Genomic DNA, 22664 nt, shown 5'->3' with positions numbered 1-22664 from the left:
TCATCTTAAGTAAGATTATTCATTAATTCAATTTTACTTCAGCAAGACTAGTATATCTTCAGTCCTATATGCTTTATGAAAAAACAGAACAGTTAATTTCCCACTGAAAAAAGCAGAGTGGGAAGTGAATTTGCTGTAGCAAGGTTGCAAGGAGGAAGAAAAGCCAAATAAACCCAGAGAGAGAGCCTAGAGGGGAAGCTCAGCTTAGTTTGTGTTCTGATTGTTTACTGCAGCATATGTCTGTGCTCTGATTTACAAACATACCCTCAAAATGCAAAAGTTCAGTCACATCTAAGTGACAGCTGAAGCTTCACAAGAAAGCATTGATATTCTGCCCATTAATGAAAAACTAAGCAAGTGCTATGAATATGCATTAAGCACAACTTGAAAAATAAAACTTTCAGGGAGGCCTTTGGACCAGAGGCATTTATTTGGCCATTACATTAGTACTGATGTGATATTACTTGCTTCAGTGAGGTCTTATGAAGAATGTTCTGCATCCTAATGCTCAGCACTTGGAACTCTTAACAGAAGTCAGGCAAACTCCATTATTTGGATTTATCCTAGTGAATTTATCACTGATTCCTAGCTATCCACAGAAGTTCAGGTGGCAAAAATGCTTTCACAGAGCATAACTGAAGTTAACAAAGTATGTGCTGCACATCATACATTAATATTTTACATACTATAAGCTTGGATTTGGCAGGGTAAGCCTAGGTAACAGCTTCAAAAATATCAAAACACTATATTGAAAAATTAAGAATTGACAGCAACTTTCATAATGTGCAGCCTCTTATTCTTCCACTCCAATGTGATTTTTCTGGGTGAAAGATCTTCAAACTGTTAAGCATAAAAGCTTTTATACTAAAACAAGTTTTAAAGTGTTCTTCAAATTTATTCTGTTGCCACAAAGGAACACCATGGCCTTTAAAATGCTCCATTTAGAACTGCCCGAGATAATTGACAAGGTGAAAGAACATTGTTTAGTTTGCTAAATTAGCACATAGAAGAGGCTGTAAACAGATCAGATTTTCTCCATTTCCCTGAATTGCCCTGCCTAATTAGCTGGGTAAACAGCGCAGCAGGCTGTAAAATGCACACCTAGAAGAAAAATAACCTGAATCAGCTCCAAAAACGTATTTATCTTTTTCTGCTATAGTTCCATACGCAGCAACCCACACAGATATGCGTTTTTCCATTTAGCCTTGAAACTCTTATCTACAAGTTACAGTCTGTAGAGCCTAAACTGTGATTTAGTGAACAAAGTAATAGAAAAGACTGAAAAGTTCTGATAAAGCACAAAGAAAGATTAAGCCTTTATTTGAGAAAATGGTCCTGAGATTATTTGGGATACAAACTCATATGGGTATCTTTGTCCCCCAACTGACATTTGATAAATATTTCCATCTTTTTAACTTGTAGTACAGACTACAGTGCTTCTTGGTTATAAAGGTTTTGAAAGAAACTGGAGCATATATACCCTTTGTGGATTATAGTGAAAACAAACATCTGCGTCTTTTGCTGGTGCCAAACACGTCTGCTAGCTGACTGATTTGAATCCTCAAGGACTCATGAAACAAGCTTGTTCCTGTTGTTTACTACAAGATGCAGGTTTCATTTTCTCCCTCTTATAGGAAGAGAGAATCAGAGCACACATTTTTTACTATGGATTATTTTCAGCATATAAGTAGCTCAAGATGATGAGCCTGTGGTTGATAAAATATGCTATGGGTTGCATAGCTGACTTTGGGTGCATGTCTCCGCATCCCTGTATCCTATACACCATGTTAACTAACATTGGCAAGTTCTAGTTTATGCCGGTTACTAAAGGTCACAAAGGACCAAATTACAGAAAAATTTCTCCTCCTACACCCCCTTTGATCTGCCATGATGGTGATTCAGTAAAAAAAATTAAAAATGAAAATGCTTTCAGACGTTCACTTTCTCTTTAAAAGTATTCTAAAAATTGGCAGTTGAACCAATTTTTAGTGGATGTGCAATATTGTTAAACTGAAATTCTTAAATCACCTTTTTACTTAGAATTTAAACCAGCAAGTAAAAAGCATGGGATTAAAAGATCAGTTTTAGTTTTTGTATTTGTACTTTTTGCTATCTTGCAAAAGGAGTAATTAAGTCTCATTAATTAGAAATTATTGACATGTGCAGATTCACAGATAAATAAAGCCTTTACTCTAAACTTGATCATTGCCTTTACTGATGAAAAGGATATGATGGAGAGGTTCAAGAAGTTATGTAGTTTAGCACACATGCAATTCAGATTCTCAAAATTTAAGTTTTGTAACAGGTGAATGACATTTCTAATTAAAGATTAACAGTTCTGAGCTACTGATTAAAGCCTTTCTAACTGGTGTCATATATCAAAGTGTTTTAGAATGGAAACCGAAATTTAATGAATTTGAAGAAAAACACCATTTTACAACTGATTCATTATGTAACACAAAGGAGAAAAGATTATAAGTGTTTTGCACTTCAAAAACTGATTTATTAACCTATGGTAATGTGATCTCTATTTAATGAGCTGAATTTGTGGTTTCATGGTCCCACTGTCTTTCAGTGTTTCAGAGCTCACTAGAAACAATTAATTGCACACTTTATCCATGGATTCAAAGAGGAAAAGAATCTTTCTTGGTTTCAGAGTGAATTAAACTGAGAACACTCAAAACAGGACATCATGCAGTTGTCTGCATGAAACAGACTCCAGGGACAAAAAGCTTCACATTTATAATAGCAGGGAAAATAAAAAACAACTTCTGAAATTGTTATTTTGTTAACAAATGTATTTGTTGTTTTAACTCCACTGTGGTTTATATCACGTTATGAAACTATTTTTCAATAAAGGGTAATTATTTGTTACTGAATGTGCAGAAAGTAATATTAATAGCTGGTACTTCAATTCCCACTCAGCATAGATAATTCAACATCTAGAAGTTAATTATTAACTCCCTTGTGTCTCCAAGCACAATTAATTAGGACTGTAAGAAAAAAAGACTTAAGAGCTCTCTTGCATCAAAACTGTGACTACACCAAATGCTTTTCTAGAAAAGCATCACAAAGCAAAATCATCATTCACTTTTCTTGTATTGAGCCTGTTCTGCCTTTGGCTGTTGCTACTTCGGTTTAGCAGATTCTTAGGCTTTTCATGCTGAAAATCCTAGAGTTGAACTTTACCAGCAGCCCAAGTGCAATGCCTCCTGATGGGCTAGATGTGCAGGAGCAGTCAAACCAGAAAAAGCAGGTAAAGATAGAGGTTGCAAACAACAACTACACTGAGTAGCTTGTAGAAAACGTTTTCTTTATGACAATCTGGCTGAAATCAAATGAGTTAATTGTCAGGATGCTCACAATTCCCAACACCGAGCAATTAAAACTCAAAGATGACATTCCTGCATGGCAAGGCGTGTGCAAGCATCATGACGAAGCAGGGTGTGCTCACCCACCACAGGACAGGACAGTGCTCCACCCAGACAGCTTTATCCTCCTCCTCAACTATGCTGAGCAGCATTTTGTTGCTTCTGTTGACTTCTTGCATGTAGCTGCTTAGGGGCTACATATACACAGAGCTGTGTCCACACAGACATAATCTGAAGAAAAAGATGCATTGGATCTCTTAACTCTGAATGACTGTTGAAAAATAAGCAACATCTCGAGTAAAATGGAACAAGAACGTGTAACATAAACCAAATATCAAATTCACCTCCTTCATTCAGTTAAGAGCATAGGTCACAAGGTGTAATAAATCCTTGAATATGAATGCTATAGACCCTACAGCTGGCTATATGTATGCTACAGCTTGTACCTTAAGTACCATATATGATTGATCAGTGGGATAAAGTAAATGAAGCTTGAAATTAAATAATGTGCACATAACAGTATAACTCAAGGAAACAAAAGCAGACTGAACTGAAAGGAGACCAGATACTAAAGGATGAACATGGCTGAAAATCAGGAGCATACGGTGAAACCAGAATGGTAAAACTGGTGATGTAAAAGACATGGAGATTGATACAGATTATCAGGAACCTGGAGATTTAGAGGAGAGAGAAGAACTAAAATAGAATTGTAGACCTTCCCAAAATGGAAACAGCAAGCTTGCCAGAGAACTGTCCTACATTTTCTTGGGACTATTGAATAGCTTTTGCTATCAGGCATCAAATAAACCTACCTGAAGATGAGATCTGGATCTGATTACCACGTCAAACATGGTGAAGTTTGACATCATTATAGTCCATTCCATGTGCCACAAAACCTAGGCAGCAACAGAACTTTCCAGTTTTTATCCAATATTGCTGTTAGGCTTTAGTAAGAGAGGAAGCCATATGAAATTGTCCTCTCTAGAAGGTCTGGCATGCAGCACTTCTACATAATGCAAAGGTTTATACAGCAAAACTCTGGTGAGGCAGAGCTCCAATACTGAGACAACTTGGTTCTGGAAAATTTTTGAGTGGATTTATTGCTCTACTTACAGGCTAGTCAGCTAAGTGACATTGTGCATGTGTGTATTTATACATGTGTGTATATTTGTGCCTGTATAGATGTGAATATATATAGACACATACTCTCATATTTAAAAGGCAGGCAAAGAACATTGTACTGCTTCAGTAAACTGTTTAAGCATACATTTAATTTCCTCAGTAGTGAGTAAAGCATATAAGAATGTATTCAATAACATGTCAGTCTCATTGAAATCAGTAAGACTGTGGAGCTCAAGTGGTCTGATGAAACAGAGCCCCAGTTAGGCAAAAATGAGGAAAGTGAGGAGAATTAATACAGCTGTATCTGACACAATTTCTGTTTGTTTGAGGATCTGGTTTCAAAGGTATAAATAAATACTAAATATTTGCATGAGACCACAACTGTGAGGTTCCCTCTGCATTAACACAACAAAAACCAACTCAGGAGCTATTTCTGATTCAAGAAGCACTCCTGGTATATAGAGTGTCTGTAAAAGAGGTATTGATGGGAGACTGGGAAAGAGGGTGACTTCCAGTATAGCAATACACTTAAAGCTTTCATGCTAGACCAATGGGTTTTAGGAAGCAACTATGAAATAAGATTTTTAATCTGTTTTTGCAATTTTAGGGAGTTTACCTCTATAATTTTTAACACCTTTTTCTCTTTCCATACATCAGTTAAATCTATAAAAGCTTCATTTTGTGTTTTAAACTCTGAAATTATCCATTTTTTTATTCAACATATGTACAGGAATATAACATCACATTAAGAATTTAACTACCACTTAAATTATTTTTAAAATTAACTGAAATAAAACACTTTATATAAAAAAATGTGAACTTAATAGTAGATACGAATCCTAACAGCATTAGTATAATGCAGGTTATAGTCTGAAATATATTGCAAATATTTGGCAGTAATGCATATATAGAAACAGGCAGAAGAAAAGGAAATCATAAAAGCAAAGAAACCTACATGTTATTTAATCATCTAGGCATGGGTGACCATCAAGTCAATAAATTACTTTGCACCCATAGTGCTGGCCATGAGGAGGAGAACCATGACTGAGAAACTGATTTTTGCATTTCTCACAGGAAAGGTTTTCTGTAGAGAAATAACTTCTAACCAAGGTGATGTACTACTATTGTCACAATCCTGAAAACATTTCAGAATTAGATACACTTGAAGTCACCTTGCATGTGTTGAAATTAAATAGCCTCAAATAAAGAATTTCAGTTTAACTACTTTTTGTTTGGTTTCATAAACTACAGATACAGCCTGCTCTTCTCACAACAGTCAATGATATTTCACTGGTAGGTGATCAGTCAAACAGCCTTTGAAGCTTTGAAGTAAATTAATTTATGTATGCCACAAGTGCAGATTTAGACAAAATTCTTCTGATAATGAGACTACTCTGGGCATTTTGTGATCCAACTGCACCTTTTCAGACGTGGGAAAAAAAAATTTCTCTTTCATATCACAAATATTTTCTAATAATAGTCCTGAAATTTCTAAACTGCTCTCAACCATTCATCTGGATCTGCACTTTTAGGCTTTTTCCAGATTTTGTCAGCTTCCTTTAATTAGGTATCTCAAAAAGCTGCACCATGTTTTCTTATTCCACTCACATCTGTAAGACCTCAATATACTATACTTAAGCTTATTTTTAAACTTTGATTCCAGCACCCTTTTTCTCTTTATTCAAAACAATGTCACTGACACAATTTTTCTAGATTCTCTACGTTCCTTCATTTAATCCATGTGCTGGTTGTCCTTTTACTGCTGCAAGTCTTCTCATTGCCCATTATGACCTTTTACCGTTTAATCCATCCAACCACTGATGTTTTTTCTGCCTGAGAAGAGCTCCCTCAGAAACATCCTTGACAGTCTCTTACACTTAGTTCATATACACACATATTAGAGATGAAACTCAGTCATTTACTGCTTAACAGGAAGATGGGGTTGTTATATTGATCTCCTGTGGGAATGCAAGGAACAGCTTAGAGCACAAACATGAAAAAGGCTAGGTGAAAACTATAAATCATTTTCTTCCCCCAGGGACTCTATGCCCACTTACAAAGAAATAGCTCTGATGTTCCTTTAAAGGTTAGAAGTCTAGTGCTAAAATATTCATCAGGCTGCCCCAGTGCAGAGGCTGAACTGGTGACCTTTAAACTGGAGCAAGTTTATATTATGTCCTAAGCAACAATTTCACAGAATCACAGAACATCCCAGGTTGCAACCTAGGAAGGACAGCAGAACGCTAGCAAGGAGGTAGGAAAGCAATTTTAGTGTGACAGAAGAAAATAATTGGAGGAAGACCAAAGCTGTTAATCTTCATTAGCTCAGTTTTCATCAATTTGTACTTCCGATTTTCTACCTGAATGAGTCTAATTATATAAGATATCAGCTTCTATTTTCCCTAAGTCAGAGTCTTCAGCATACTAAGTAGACAGCTGAGGGCATGTTCTCCTACATAATCAACTCTCTTCATCAAACTGTACTTCTGGGCATAATGTTTAACCCACTCTAGCTTCGTCCTATTGATAAAATCTGACATATCCAGGAAACTGTGGGTGTTCTCTAAAATACACTTATATCCCTTAAGTGACCAACTGGCAATGAGCATTTGTAAGGAAATAAAGCACAATATTCTTGTTATGGAGAGTACCAACTAGAAAAGTATAACATTTGCAACGTAATATAAAAAGTATTAATATACTTGGCACTAGAGTATAAATGCACATTTAAACTTGTAAACATCAGTAATGAGGATTTGTACCCAGATATTTGGCTACTCCCAATATTTATAGGAGTGGTACCACATTGTTCCTACATTAAAAAAAATTCTCATTCTGCACAGCCCAGAATCTGTGGGGTCTGAATTTGCAACAGCCTTACACGAACAGCCCTCATGCTTAATAAAGTGGCCAGGGAGCATAAGAGAAAAAGCCGCGTTCTGTGTTGTACACAACCAGTACTGGAGGATTCATTAGGCGAGCACAGGCCTTTATGATTTTCGTAGAAGAAAACTAAATTTTCTTAAAAAAAAAAGTACAGAAAGCAAACGATAAAAGTATACTTCTATTCCACCTGCCATTTGACATATAACTATCACTTTGATGTGTACTTTGCCCCCTAAAGGCATATAAATGCAACTGTAGATGCTACAGTGTCTGAAGAGACACATTAGCATTCATTAGTAAGAAACACTGAAAAAAGACTACTTTTATGTTTCTCTCTTCTCATTGTTATTCAGCTCAGTGCACCGTTACCTCGCAAGCAGGCTTTAAGTTCCTTTTTACAAGGTTTAATTAGAATTTAGATTTGAAATAAGAAATTTAGATTTGGAGAAAAAGTTGCACAGAATGAAAATTTTATCAGGTGTACTAAAACTTAACTCTTGCTTGTGATTCTTCTGGGCTATACTGAAAATTTATGCTGAAATGACAATATTAAGTGACAGCAGCAGGATACTGATAAAGTATAAGTAGAAAAAGAAAGTGCCTGCAATGGATGTGATGGTGAATGGACACAAAGATATGAAAGAGGACTCAAAAATACATATATAGCTAATTTGAAGTGGGAGAAATAAGAAAGATATGTAGTCACAGGCTATCAATTAGAGAAAAGATGTATACATCATCTTGTAAGCCTTCTTTTTTCCTTGTTTTACCCACAAGAGTCCTATATCAGGGAAATTTGCATTGCTCAGTGCAAAAACAAAGCCTGTTAACAAATTCTCTCTCTTCATTTGGTCCTTCTATATGTGGATAGCAGCACCATCCATTGAATCAATCATCCCTCAAACTGCATCGGAATCACTTGTCTGAAAGAAATTTTATCATTTATCTATTTTAAGAGGCTCAGTGAACCTCAGAAAGAAGTTGCAACAGATGGCTGAGCTGATCTAAGAGCTCCTTACCACCTGGGTTGAGGTTTCCCTCCTGCCTGGAGCCTGTCCTGCTCCACAGACACACTCCAGCCCTCTAAAGTGAACATTTCTACGTGGCATTCATTCTCATGGTTTTTACTCCAAGTTGCTCTCTCTCTGAACTTTACAAAACACTAACTATTGTTCATGAAATGCCTCAAATAGCCTCCTCCCAAAGTGCTGCAGGTACACACCTCCACCGCACAGAGCCTATCCTGCCATTGACAGTCAAACACCCATATCCTTCTTCCAGAAGTAAAAGTCAGTGATAACCTCATTCATGGGCTTGCTCTCCATTCCAGCTGTTTTTTATGCACTTCTACCGTGACATGCACAGAAAATATAATTTAATTTTTTAGAAAGTAGTGCTGGAATAAGCCATGAATTTTATGCCTTGGAGTTAAAAATTAGGAAAACGGACTCTACCCGAATCCCGTTGCCTTCGAATTCGATGAACTGAAGCAAATTATACTTTTTCAAGGACAAACTCCATTCTGTGTGCTTTCTGTCTATTTTTGTGTTCTGAAACACAGAAATAGTACAAAATCCATACAGGTGCTGAAAAAAAGGACACAACACACTGTCAGCATCAGAAGAGTCTCACCCTGCAGCTTCGACTCAAAGAGATTTTTAACACTAATGTTAGCCTACTAATTACACAAGCACTTTAAATTGTTCTCTCTCTTTACATTCCATAAAGGCTCCTTTTAAGAATAAAAAGGGGCATGCATAAAAAAGTCTAATTAAGTGCCTTGAAAATAAATTCTGTAATATAATACTTATTCTTCATGGGTACATATTTAAAAGAATGGTGCAGTGCTAGAAAAGGTTCCAAGTTTTAAAGGGCTACATCGCTTTCTTTGTATTCATTTATACAACTTCCTGTGAACATTCTCACCAAAGGGTGCTTATTTTTCTAAAGTAAGTTTTCAACTTCTTCAATTAAATGAAAACAAAAGTCCTGTTTCCCTGTGTTAGCTGTATTTTCAGTGATAAAGGAATTGTTGACTAATGTAAATAGCAATAGACCCTGCATTACTATGTAAACAACCAGCAGCTGAAAAATAAAGGAAATCTACATAGACAAACTAGACCATAGTTACCAGAGGATACATTTTTGTCATGTAACCATCAGCTTCTGTTTTTATTATCATTGCAAAAGTCAATAGAAAATATTTGAGGAGTAAAGTATAACACATGAAACTAGATTATCTATTTGCATCTTAATTGAGTTCCAGAGTCTGGTAATTTCATAAGCTGAAGGAAGGTATGACCAGCACACCACTAACTACACCCAGCTCTAGACAAAGCACAGCAGCCAACTCAGCTGTGACTGATGGAGTCTGTGCTAGTGGCTGCATCTCCCGTTCCCAGTCAAAGGTCTCTTTAAAACAATAAATGGTGCTTTTTTCAATGCATGTATAATTACTTTTCAGATTTCCGTACATGTCTTCCTTACCTGTTCCCAGGGCTAACAGCCCAGTCAAAGCAAGCTTGCATGCTGGATTGTGGAATTCCCAGAAGAGTTACTTACGGTAGAGATTATTGCAGCAACAACAAAAACAGGAAAAAAAAAAAAAACAACAATTTATGCATAATCCATATACAGCACATCTAAAATTAATCCAGCAACAAAAAGTACAGATGGAAAGAGTCCAACTCTTGCTATTCTGATGCTGACACAGCTTTCAGAAGAGTATCAGGTTTTGTTTAAAATAATTCTGGCTCTCTTGAATGGACGATACTTTCAGGCACAATCTGACCCTGCTGCAATGTGATTAAAAGTGGGTAAACCATGGTATTTCAGCACAGACCATGTTGTTGGCTTCCATCTCATGAAGGTACACTACTAAGACAGCAAATATGTAACATGCTACATGTTTAATTTTTGAAAGTAGAGGAGCACTTCTGTTCCCAACTCAATTTTTCCAGTATAGATAAAACATTTGGGAAATTTGAGATATACCAAATTCAAGTTCTGTCCTGCCCTGTTCAGCCAACCTTACTCACCCCTGCTTTGGGATATAAAATTGTGGGTAGCTGGGAAAGCCGGTGACAGGGAATTATGTGGCTGTCCCTCTATCTTAGATCCATGTGAGATATTGTAACAAAACATTGATTATTTGTCAGGTACTCACATAAAGCTTTGACACAATGCTTAGAGAACACTTTTGTTTAATCTATTAGAGCTACACCGCAAAAGTAGGATGGAACATGCAAAGAAATACAACTAGGGAAAAATAGTTGCAAAATACTTATATTTTTGGAAAAGAAAGGCAAAAATAGAGAGAATTAATCATGAGAGAAAGTTACAAAGGTATGAGCAATTAACTTTGCACTTACTGCTTATTCCATGTGAGGAAAAAGCAAAGAATGAAGTTAAAAAAAAACAAACAAACAAACAAAATTCACACGCTTTACTACAGCCCACAAATGCAAAGATTCCTCTTTTTCTCCCCGCTTCTAGTAGCTCATTCTGAAACCAAGGCCAAATATTCCAGTGTCTCAAGCTCCTTGCAGCACAGCAGAGGACAGACAGCAAACCGTCCTCTCCAAATGAGGTCAGTGCAAACCAGCAGCCTCTCCATCACCCACAGGAGCTCTAACAATCTCTGCTCCATGTATCCCCCCTCAATCTTTTCCATAATCTAAATGCAAGGAAAATACATAATACATGCTAAGCCTGACAGGAAGGAGTAAGAGCTGTCTTCTGCTCTTCTCCGTGATTCCTCAAGATCACTTCTGCTTCTTCAAACCTTTGAATTCAGATATGTCACTGTGGTACCTCCTAACACAGCTGGGTGCCTTCTGTTCTTGTCCTGGAGACACCAAGTCTCTATATCCATTATATTTTCATGTGAGTGGTGAAGAAAGCAAGACACATCTGGGAATGATGACCTAAGCATTTGTCAGCTACATGGGTCATAAAAACCCTGAGACATGAGGAAAGTGCCTCCTGTGAGGCGTTGCCTCAGCACACTTCACTTACAGAATCAGAGGGGCCTTTTGCATGTACAATAAGAAGCACTTGCTATGAAAGAAAGACAGTCAGAAACATACAGTTTAAGGTATGTCTGAGCAGGAGCAGCTCTCTGCTTACTGCAGGTCCCCTGCATGCTACATAGGAATCCACAGAGAGGGAGCTGCAACTGGTTTATCTTTCGTTTCCATAGTGCAGAAAAATGTGAAACTGGGCTGTTTGAGTTCTCGTGTTGATGTGTGTTTAACCAGGAAACACTGAACCTGAGAGGAAACTAGTCATTTGGACCTTACTTCATTTCCTTCGCACTTGGGAAATTCAGATTAAGTGTAATCACATAAGCAAGCATAGTCCTTCTGGGTGTGTGTAAATCTAAATCCCACCTCTATTTGCATACGTATCACTATACTGAATAATTTGTTAACAATGGCAAGCAAAGTTAATATGAAAAGGTTGCAACTGAGTAACTTGTTTTTCTTTTGTGCTTTGTTATTATCATGAGTAGTCACATATGAAACACGATTCAATATATGGCCTATGGGTATTATACACAGTGAGCCATATATAGTTTCAAACGTGCATTTTATACGCAGTAGACTGCTTATCTTAGAGACCTCTGGTCTTGGCAGGAAAACTGACTTCAAATGTGGCCTGTAAATCACTGAACTTTCAAAACAAAGCTCGTTTACAGGACTCACAGTGACCTACACTATTACATTAGAGATACTCCAGCAGTAAGAAGCTACATTCATTTTTTTCTACTCAGCAAAAGAAAATTATTCTAATGAAATGACCCATTTTATTATATTTTATTATCTGGGAATTATTCCAAGTGAATAAATATCAAGGATCTTCATTAATTTATCATTCTCCAGTTAGTATTATCTTGTAAAGACTTCTAAATCATGTCTAGAGTGGCTTGCCCAGGTAATAGTACTTCAACTTTGGCCACAGTACATACCAAAATAGCACATACAAAATAGCACACAAGATAAAATATTAATGGAACAAAAAGAAAGAAGTTTCAGGAATGTCTGACAAAAGGTAAAAGTCTATTTAAGAAACTGTCTTCCTACTTCTGCAAATGTGCTCATCATGCTTTTGCCTCCAAACACTGTCTATGGAATGCATTCTAACAAATAATCCTATTTTTAAACAGTTGCAAAAAAGTTTACCAACTCCTTCTGGATTAAAATGTCTGCATTTAAACAAATAATAAAAGAGGAAAAAGAACCAGATATTCTATTCACAACGGGTGATCACTTCTTAAATCAACATCAAAAAGTTGTATTTCCTTAGTAGAGAAGGTCCAGCAATTCTACAGCTCTAACCTAAAATTGCAGCATCTCAAAATGCCTTTAAAGGCATCTTGCCTGTACAGCTAAGTATGAGCAATGTCTATGGATGAGTATCAGCCCCCAAAGCACACAAATTCCCATCTAAGGCAATTCAAGAAGCTTTTAGTCTAAATCCTGATCTGTAGAATCTAAGAAGCAAGCATTGCAAATAACTTGCTTTCAAAATAAATGCTTTCAGAAATAATCAATAAGCAATCTGCAATAAAATAATTTCCTTATCTGCAAAACTGCAAAATGAAGTTGTAAGTGAAAAAAAAAAAAAAAAACAACAAAAACATCAAACAACAACAGCAACAACAACAACAAAAGTGTTCGGATATCAGAAGCACCTTTTTTTACTGTTAATGTTATTTATTAAAAGGGTGTTTCCAGCTTAAGTCTGTCTCCATAGGAGACAAGCATCATAACTATTTTTGAAAAGAATTTAAATCACCTTAATACAAACCAATATGCAATATGTAAATAGAGTTTTAACCTGTTCATCTTCCTCCATTTAGGTGTTTTCAGCTATAGAAATGTAGATATGTTTTGTTGCGTGACTGTGTGGAACCAGAAAATGATGGTAAGCATGAGTATGGCTCTGAAGCTCGCTAGTTTGGGCACTCTTCTATAAGAATGCTAGTTCATGGTTTCTACTCTAGGAATGCTTCATTTCTTAAAAATAAATAAATAAATACTTCAAGAAAGAACAAGAACTATGGACTCTCTTCTCCAATGCAAATGCCCTAACTGCAGATCTATAAAGTTCTGGTTTGACTTGACTGCATTTTCAGTCCATTGAATCATTTTCTGCACAAGAGAACAGATAAAAGTGGAGAAGGGAGATGCTTTGTCCCTTTTTATGGTGTGTCACCCGGTATACTAGCACAGTCTTTTCATTGGAAGAAGGGAGCTTAATCCTCTTAGATTTACTTAAAAATTTAATGTCTCTTCCATACATCTAAGTTCTCTAAATATCACATGAATGGATTTTGCAATAAGGAGGCAAGAACAGACGAGCTAGTGCCATATTATTTTGAGAAAAGCCCAATTCCATCAGTGAACATTAAGGCGTTTTCTGGAAATAACACATATAGATTTGCAGTAGCTGACAACCACACTGTCCACTTAAAACATTACAAAAAACAAGTAAAAATGTTAACAACTTGCAAGGCAATTTGATTTGGGAAGGAGAGGGAGGAAGAGTTAGTTGAGATGTAGCTGGAATTGCTGTTGATGAATCAAAACACTGCACTAGAAAAGTTTTGCTTGCAGAGAAGCTCAGAAGCATTAAGTTGGCACTTGGAGACACTCACTGACATATCCAAAATCAGCTTTCCATGAAATGCAATGTCCTTTGCAATATACTAAACTGTCAAATAAAGGCCAACGTATCAGTTTTCCCTAACATTCAGAACTGTTCTTTCTAAATTATTAAGTAAATAAATGTGCTTAAGCTGCATTTGAGATGCAGCACAGATACAGGATGCTTTAACAAACAATCCTTGCTAATGTGAACTCTAAGTGCAAAGCTTTATAGCTTAGAGCTCAAGGATGAGGTATTACTTCTCTCATTTCACCAGCTGTAACAAGCATTTCTGTCAATCCTGCAGTCCTCAGGAGGGACTGCTGGATCTGGTTCTGACATTTTTTTCATTTCTTTTACATGGCCTTATTGTTACAAGCCCATTTGCAGTCAGGAGACAAAGACAGTAATCAAGTGAATGAGCTCAGTCAGAGCACAATGCTAGTTATGATTTTATTCCCACAAAGATTGCTGCAAACACCAATAATCAGATGTTCTTGTGGGCAGGAGCAGAAGAAGAAATCACAAATTGATGTAAGAAATGGCCAAAAAAAAAAAAAAAAGTATTTTAAACTGAGCTTAAAGAACTATTTACAGCAACATGCTCAAGCAATCATTCCACATGTGAGGCAACTGCAGAAATGCTTATCTGTAACATCATAAACATCCAAGACTTTCAAAACAATCCTAAATCACAGAATTCCCCCTTTCCTACAATTTTTGTATTAATTGCAAATTCACACGAAATCTTAGAAGTTGTATCAGATTTCCTATGCAACCTTTGACTGTCAGAGAGCCTCCAGCTAATGCAGGTTAATAGTTGATCTTCGCCGCTGCACCTTGAGGTAGCAGCCTACACAGCTTAGCACCCACAAGATCAGAAAATAGGAATACCTTTATGTCAAAGTCAGTCAAGGAAATGAACTGAGTTCCTGCAGAAGCAGACAGCTTAGCCTGCTTTGAATTTCGGGTTCACTGCTTTATAACTTGGTGAGACCACTCAACTCAGAAAATGATTGGGAGTTTCTTTGTATCATTTGACAGCCTATACATTTGGCGGTATGGGGCAAGATTAGCAGCCTTCAGTCTCTGAAAATGCAAAATGTTTTGTCTTTAGTTAATTGAGGGAGAGGAGGGTGGCACGTGGGGGAAGTTGCAAACTCAAGCTTTGCTACCTGCAAATTATAGAAATGTTGCACTGAAAGTACTTCTATTGCTTCCAAACCCACAGATTTTGTCAATCTGAAGTCCTGAGAGAGACTCATGTAAACAACCTGTAAAGATTGTAAGGAGAAAAAAGTAAAAATTTATGTTTCTTTTTCTTGCTGGTAACAGACTGGGCATTGAGACTCCCTGACTCATGGCTGAAATCACAGTGGATCATCAGGCTGAAGTCTTGTTCTTGAGTGAAAGACTGGACCAGAGAAAACTCCTTTAGCCTAATGCAAAGATCAGTATAGAGCACCTTCAGATGAACAAACAAAACAGAGTTTCACTGTGGTCCTGAGATATGCCACATATTTGAGCAGGAGATTGTACCCACTTCTTAGGAAGGAAAAGGCATGCATTTATAGACACAAAAAAAGCCCCAAACAAATTCATCCCCCCCCCCCCCCCCCCCAAACAAACAAACAAACAAAACAAAACAAACCCAAACCTAAAAAACCCAAAGAGCACCTCCACCTTTTTTCAAGATGCAAATCCTTCAAGGGCTTGTGAATCAGCAAAGCCTTTACACAGTTCTTGAGAATCAGCCAGAACATGTTGAGCAATCTGAACATCTGCCTGGTTGACAACCCTACATCCACAGGGAGCCCAGCTCTTGGAAAACAGATACAAAAAAGGCATAAACCGGGGGTTATGAGCATTATCTTGGGTATATATTGCTCAGGTCTTTTAATCTTACATGTAAATATACATTGATTAAATAAAACCTACAACAAGGAAGTGGACACAAGAGAAAACTTAAAAGTTATTAGGAGAGGATTTTTAAAAAATATTGAAGTGCTAAAAAAAAAAAAATAAAAATCTTATCCTGATTTAGATTTATGAAGGAGTATAATAGTTGCATCATTCCTTTCAAGAACTTGAAGCTCTTAGTTGAACAAACATATGGGGACTATTTTTCCTTTCTGTTTCTTATTATAGACCATATTGTATCTATAACCTAGGTCATTATAAATAAGTGGTGCCTTTTCAGCTCCTATATGTGAGACCTCTTTTATTTCCACATGAGTTGCTACTGTTATTTAGTATTTTTCCTTCCTGTTCGTATCAGCGTAAGATAATAGCATGGTTATAGTTTTTAAAAACATGTTTATGATTAGTTTCTTCTAAAGAGCTCAACTGATAATTAGCTTTTTCTTTCAGAGCATTATGGAGGAGGTTATGTTCTTAATTTTATTGTTCAGCTCTGTGGTTAGTGCTGGTGAAATAGTCAAGGCTGATTGCCAGAGATATGCATTCTCCAGTAATGGCACATAATAGAGTCAGCAAGCTTCTGCTTATTCACAAACTGATGACTATGTGAAACTCAGGGTTGAGAACAACACTGGCCTTTTTCAGGGTAAGCATAAGGTCATAAACCCAGAAAACCGGGGTTCTTCTGGCTCCTGGATTAAGATCAACGCCTGTTGTACATGATTATTTGAATGTAGGACATGATGTAAATACCCAGAGCTTTACTTTAGTTCTCTAAATCAGAAATTTAAATACTGAGAGACATAGCGTGCATGCTTGCTGATGACTTAAAGAGTCAGGATCTTTCTCCTTTTGCCAAATGTTCTGCATTTTCTTATCAATGATCATCTGCATATTTACCCCTGCGCTTTTGGCTTTGGGATTTCCTTCAGATCCATCTTGTGTTTTGTTTGGGTTTTTATTATTTTTATTTACTTAAAAGCAAAACAAACACATGCAAAAAAAACGCCTCAAAACAAAACAAAACACCATACCCACTTCATTTGGGAAAAGAAACTGCCACTCTAAAGCACAGCAAGCAATCTGCAGTCCTCTAATGCTTTTATTTAATAATGACAAATTAAATAGGTGTGGTATGATTTGTGTTAGTGTTACTCTAAATGTATACAATGCAGAGTTGCTTAGGAAGTCAGATTTCAGACTTTGAAAAAAAAACATACATTCATGTATAGAACACTTAACTACAGGTGTCTTAGATGGAGCCTTCCTTTCCATAGCCATGATAGTAAATATTTAGTGTTCACAACTATGCATGTGTTTATGTGCTTCTGTATTTACACAATTACAGAAGCCTTTCCTACATTCCCTATATGCCATGTCAAATACTTTCTATTTTCCCTTTTTCAGTCCTGCATGCATTGGGGATAAGGATTGAGCTTCGCTCTTTACTAATCAGCCATGGACTTGTATCTTTTAAACTCTCCTTACTGTTAGGAATAGCCATTGCTCATTTAGGCTAGGGGTAGAAGAGAAGGCATTTCTAAAATAACAGTAAATGTGACAACATCTGACCCATGCATATTACAAAACAAGTGAGTAGGATGGAATCAACACAAAACAAGAAATAGGAAATTTAGACCAGGCATTCCTAAAAAAAAATTCAAAACATTCTCCCCAGATATTCCTGTAATAGAAAAGCCCATCTGTTCTGTACAAAGCTAGTGAAGTCACTTGGCATAGTGTGTCCATCTTCACTGCACTCCTAATTGCCCAAGAAGTCCTTCTCAACTGATAAAGAGACAACTATAATGCAACAGTGTCTTCCATTATCAATTGACTTAATAAATTACCGTAATGGATAAATACTTTTAATTTAATATTGTAAATATTTAATAAATTTTATTATTTTAGAAATTAACAAAGAAGGGGAGTTAAAATTGATCCAGGTCATTTCAAAATCAGATACATTAACAAGGATAATAGTTTCTTTTTTAGTCTAGATGAAGGCAATTCCCAAGCACTAGGAAATTTTGCAGATTGCTTGTGGGTAGAGCTTGGCATCTGTGTAATTATGTGGGATCTTTGAAGGCATTTTAAAGGTCAATTGACTGCTTTTAAATAATCGCTTTAAACTGGTGACAACTGGGATAGAAAGATTTTCTGGCCTAATGAAAGAACTGTATTTCAGTGTTGCAAATTCCAGCCCAGCAATTCATAAGCCTTGAAAGTTCATCCTTGGATATATCTTATAGAATACCCATTAAAAATTAATCACAAAATTGATGGTGGAAAATACTAATAAATTAATTTTAAAAGAAGTGAAAGCATTCTAGAGCTACTGAAGAAGAATTTGGATCTGTGAATGCTTTAATTTTAAGCAGTAATTCACGAAGCTTGCCTTGTTGCAGGGATCAGATCCAGGCAAACCAGGTTTTCTTGGCCTGTTCTTCTTATGTTTATCCATGCATGCCCACCAGTATTAGCACTCTGGCTTTCTATCAGAAGGGAATTACTGTGCACATGACTGTCAACCTGCTCATAATTACAGACTTCACACACACACACTCTTACACTGAATCACTCCCAGCACCCAATTTTACTGTCTACTGTGTTTTAAAAGGCAGAAGAAGCCATTTCCTATCTTCCTTGATGGCGTTCATATAATATATAATAGACAAATATGTGTCTCCCTGTCAAATCTTTGGATTACAATAAGGCCCTGTACATTGTTTCACTTCTCAACTACTAAATTGTGACTGAACTGTGTATCTTCTTGTGGTTGCTAACAATAACTTTGGTTACACATATTAAGTAAGGATATTACAGTATGATTCAAATACATTTTCAGTAAGAGCTGTTGTGAATAGGTGGCTCCATGTACTAATAAGTGGAGTTGCTAGTTTCCTCACATAAGAAATACACCGAAGGAGACAGTTTCTGACTGCTGCTAGTTCGCCTTCTAGCTTTTGCATACCAGGAACCATACCATTTAGCATTGCATAGCACAAAGTCACTGAAGGGCAGAGTTTAACTGCTAACAACCACATAACAGTCAGACTTTCTGCATCCACTCATTAAATTCTACTCCTTTTGACCACCAGCACCAGGCAGCCAGATGCAGCAGAGCAGCTGCTCCTCCTGACATACAGATGCTCCTGAGCAAGCCAGTCTGTTTGAAGCACAAACGCAACAAACTAGCGCAGCTATGCATGTCGCATGATGCTAAAAGGAAGGGGGGGGGGGGGGGGGGGGAAATAAAAGGCCATACCCCCACAAAGGCGGTCATTAAGCGTATCATATGTTGATATTTCCTGCCATTTTCTGTTGCCTATTATGAGCTGTATTAATTCATGTCTTTCATGCATTATAAACCTGATAAATCCGGAACAATTTCCACCAAAATGTCAGCAGAATGAACTATCATAGAAGAATTTTTTTTCTTCACAGAAAATTGCAAATGCCTGTGTTACTTTTGAGTAGACCATAAAATTTAGGACTCAGTGTGTGAAGAAATAAGGAATTATAGTACTCTGCAATGAGAAAAAAAAAAAAGAGGCAAACTGGTTACAATACTGCTAGGAAAGTATAATTCATTTTACTGTAATGCAAAGCAAAACCAGCTTTATTTTTATTGAAGAACTAGGTTTTTTGCTACTCCTAGTGATCTATTAGTCACTGAATTGCAGAACTACAGGCACCACTAGGAAATCACTGCATGAATTCTACTTACCTTGTTCCCAACAGATTTTTGTATATTTTGTTCTAAAAAGCCCCCTGTGATGAGGGTTCTTCTTTCTTGGGCAAGCTGTCCCTATGCTTAATTGTCCCCAGAGCCACAGTGACAGTACATTACATTTTGATCATAATTTCTGACTGGTTACTTTAGTCAGTTTTATGACAGAGCGATGAAGACTACAAAGAACCTGATCTCAAAAATTCAGTTAATCTGTTCCCTTCTCTCCTAAAAAAACCAAACAACTCCTGTCTCCAAACTGATACATTTTACCATCACACATTGCAATTTGGAAAAACAAACCACAAACAAGCTGGGTTTTACTGTATAAACATGTACAGGTTACTAAATAGCACTGTAGTTATCCTGTCAGGTATTTAAGGAACTCAAGAACATAAAACAGGGAAATACATAATTAAATGGAATTCCAAAGCAAAAGCACAAAATATTCACTCAACCTCATCAGTATGCAGTGGTTATAAAAAAAAAAAAAATCTCACTCAGGTTATTTCTTCAACAGTAACATTACAACCACAAATCTATGCAAGGAACAGCATTGGCGACTATATTAGCATGCTTTTACAGATCCAACTGTATCTGCTATTCCACTATACTTTTTCAATGAACCTCTCTATATTATGCTCTCAATTACTATTAGAAATACTTGACTAAAATATTGGTCAGTTGAAAAACTGTATTTACGTGTAGATGAAAAATTTTCAAGATTCCTAAGATCTAGATTCCAAAAAGAAGATTTTTCTCCCTATCAATTAGAAAACTTCACTGAAATGTTGTCCTAGACGCAGATATTGAACAGTGTCAGTATTCATTTACTTAGAAAGCTATGCAAGTTATTAAATAAGGAAATATTTCCCCTGCACAAGTCCAGTTTCAGTAGATGTGATATACTCTCCAGCAGTACTGTTTTCACAGGTGGACAAGATCAAATTCCTGAAGTCATCATACTGTCTATAGCAGCAATGTTAGGGGAGCACTGAGATCATGAGAAAAAAAGCAGAGGAAAAGTAAGGGATAGGAAAATATTCTGGGTCAAGGAAATAGTTATAATTACTTTCAGTTTGCTTGAAATTAAAGCAGAATACTTCATTTTTTTTTTACTTCTTCAAAACATTGTATTTTGAATTATTTCAAAATGAAAAATGAATCAGCATCTTATTAGCACAACATTTGGTGGTAGTTGCATTTTGGGACTTTATTCATTTTGGGGGCCTCGTGTTCTAGGGCTCTATCAACTCTTAATGTCTCTAAACAGACTACAAGGTGCTTTATAGAGGTTAGAGGGTAACATAGGTACATAGTAGGACTCGCATTTCTCAATTTAAAAAATAACCTTAGAAATCGAAATGTCAGCATTTTGATATACTGGAATTTATAGTGAGATGGAAAACATACATTCAACTTTGCCTTATCATCTTGTTCTTAATATTACCTACTTCTTCTGCATGCAAGCCTCAGGTTCAGACAAAGAAAAACTTACGAGTACCTTAACTACCAGCTTTGAGAATACAGCCGAAATAATTGTGTAGAAATACGTTTGAATAAAGGGAATTAAAATATTAAAACATTTAAACTTGAATTCTGTTTTCTGTGATCATTCAAAAGAATTCATAGGGTTCTCACCGCTGTTAGTGATTATGAGTTTATTAATACAAAATTGATAATAACATTAGTTTTATTATAATTTAGTACAATTGCAGCACAGTATCTATTTATGGAGTTTGTGTCTCTCTTTACAGAATTTGTGGCATATAATGAGGGTAATTATATTTACTTCTTTTGCAAAATGGTTTGTGATCTAATAATGAAGCTGCTGTATCAAAGATGTTATTACTAAATTATGTGGCTCAGTATATTAGTAATGCAATTATCTTCATAAGCAAGTAAAAGAGTAAGTGACTTGTTTGCTCATGAATCAAATTCACATGATTGCCACTTCTGCAACTCACCATTTAACAAAACTGTAACTGTCCAAGTCTCTCATCTATGGCACAGTTATGAGCTCAGATATTTTAAAAAGTTACAAAATTAAAAAAAATATTATAAGACAAATTAAAAAAAATATTATGAGACTAATTTAAAAAAACAATTAAAATTTCATCCACACTGTCACTCTAAATACAGAGCATAATTTCAGTGGTACTTCTGTGACCTAGAATCTTATTTTCAAGATGGGTTTGTGGAAAAGTCTCGTTCTAGGTAAGCTGAAAACACCACACTAGATCTTTACTTAACTTTTAAGCTCCTTTGGTTCTGCATGGTCTGAATAACGCACTGCCAGGGACAAACACTTGTTGGGCTCAACAAGCTGAACTGCCCAGCAGCCCTCCTGCAGTTGTCTCCACTCAGACACGAGCTGATGTGGGACCACTGGAAGCAGCATTAGTGTTTCAGTCATAGCCCATCCTGTTTTTAAGGCAAACTCACCTGCACATGCTGAGCAGCAAAGGGCCACTGTCCCTGCTTTGGAAAGTCACCCTCAGATCTTCAGAGGAGCTACAGTCAGTCCTGGTCTGATCCAAAGTAACTGAGACAAGTCAAAACCCCGTTTGCTCAAAGAGCAAACTCAGCATCAATGTATTCCTGACACAGCTTTTTTTAATCATACCAAAGTTGTCTCAGCTAACTCGACCTAGCAACATCATTAACTTCCCTGAAACTTGTTTCCTTTAAAGGTTTATTTGCTGCTACTAGGCAGATTTAACCCTGCAATGCCTGCAGATCCATCCACAATGATTCTTACTGTTTTTTGGAGAGTAAACCATAAAATCAAGTAAAACAAGAATCAAAAGCATATTTATTGGTACAGGTTAATTCCATGTTCTAACCTTCACCGTTCCATGACAGACCTCCTGAACCACAAAATGACACTTAATCTGTCCAATCCATAGCAGAAATTTAAATCATATAGCTGTCTAAGATTTAGATAAATCAACAGGTAATGATATTCTCTATGGTAGCAG

At 36.4% G+C, this 22664-nt stretch overlaps 1 long non-coding RNA gene across 3 annotated transcripts in view; it reads right to left on the bottom strand.

Annotated features, from left to right (window-relative positions):
- Window positions 1–22243, bottom strand: part of LOC135579768 (uncharacterized) — a 58069-nt gene extending 35826 nt beyond the window's left edge. For all 3 annotated transcript variants that reach the window (XR_010473512.1, XR_010473511.1, XR_010473513.1), the window contains exon 1: window positions 22129–22243. This is a non-coding gene — a long non-coding RNA (uncharacterized LOC135579768). The remainder of the gene's footprint in view (window positions 1–22128) is intronic.
- Window positions 22244–22664: the final 421 nt, after the last annotated feature.

The sequence above is a fragment of the Columba livia genome, chromosome 6, assembly GCF_036013475.1.
Source record: "Columba livia isolate bColLiv1 breed racing homer chromosome 6, bColLiv1.pat.W.v2, whole genome shotgun sequence".
Lineage (NCBI taxonomy): Eukaryota > Metazoa > Chordata > Aves > Columbiformes > Columbidae > Columba > Columba livia.
The sequence above is the reverse complement of the archived record's forward strand: the minus strand, read 5'-3'. Positions and strand labels throughout refer to the sequence as shown.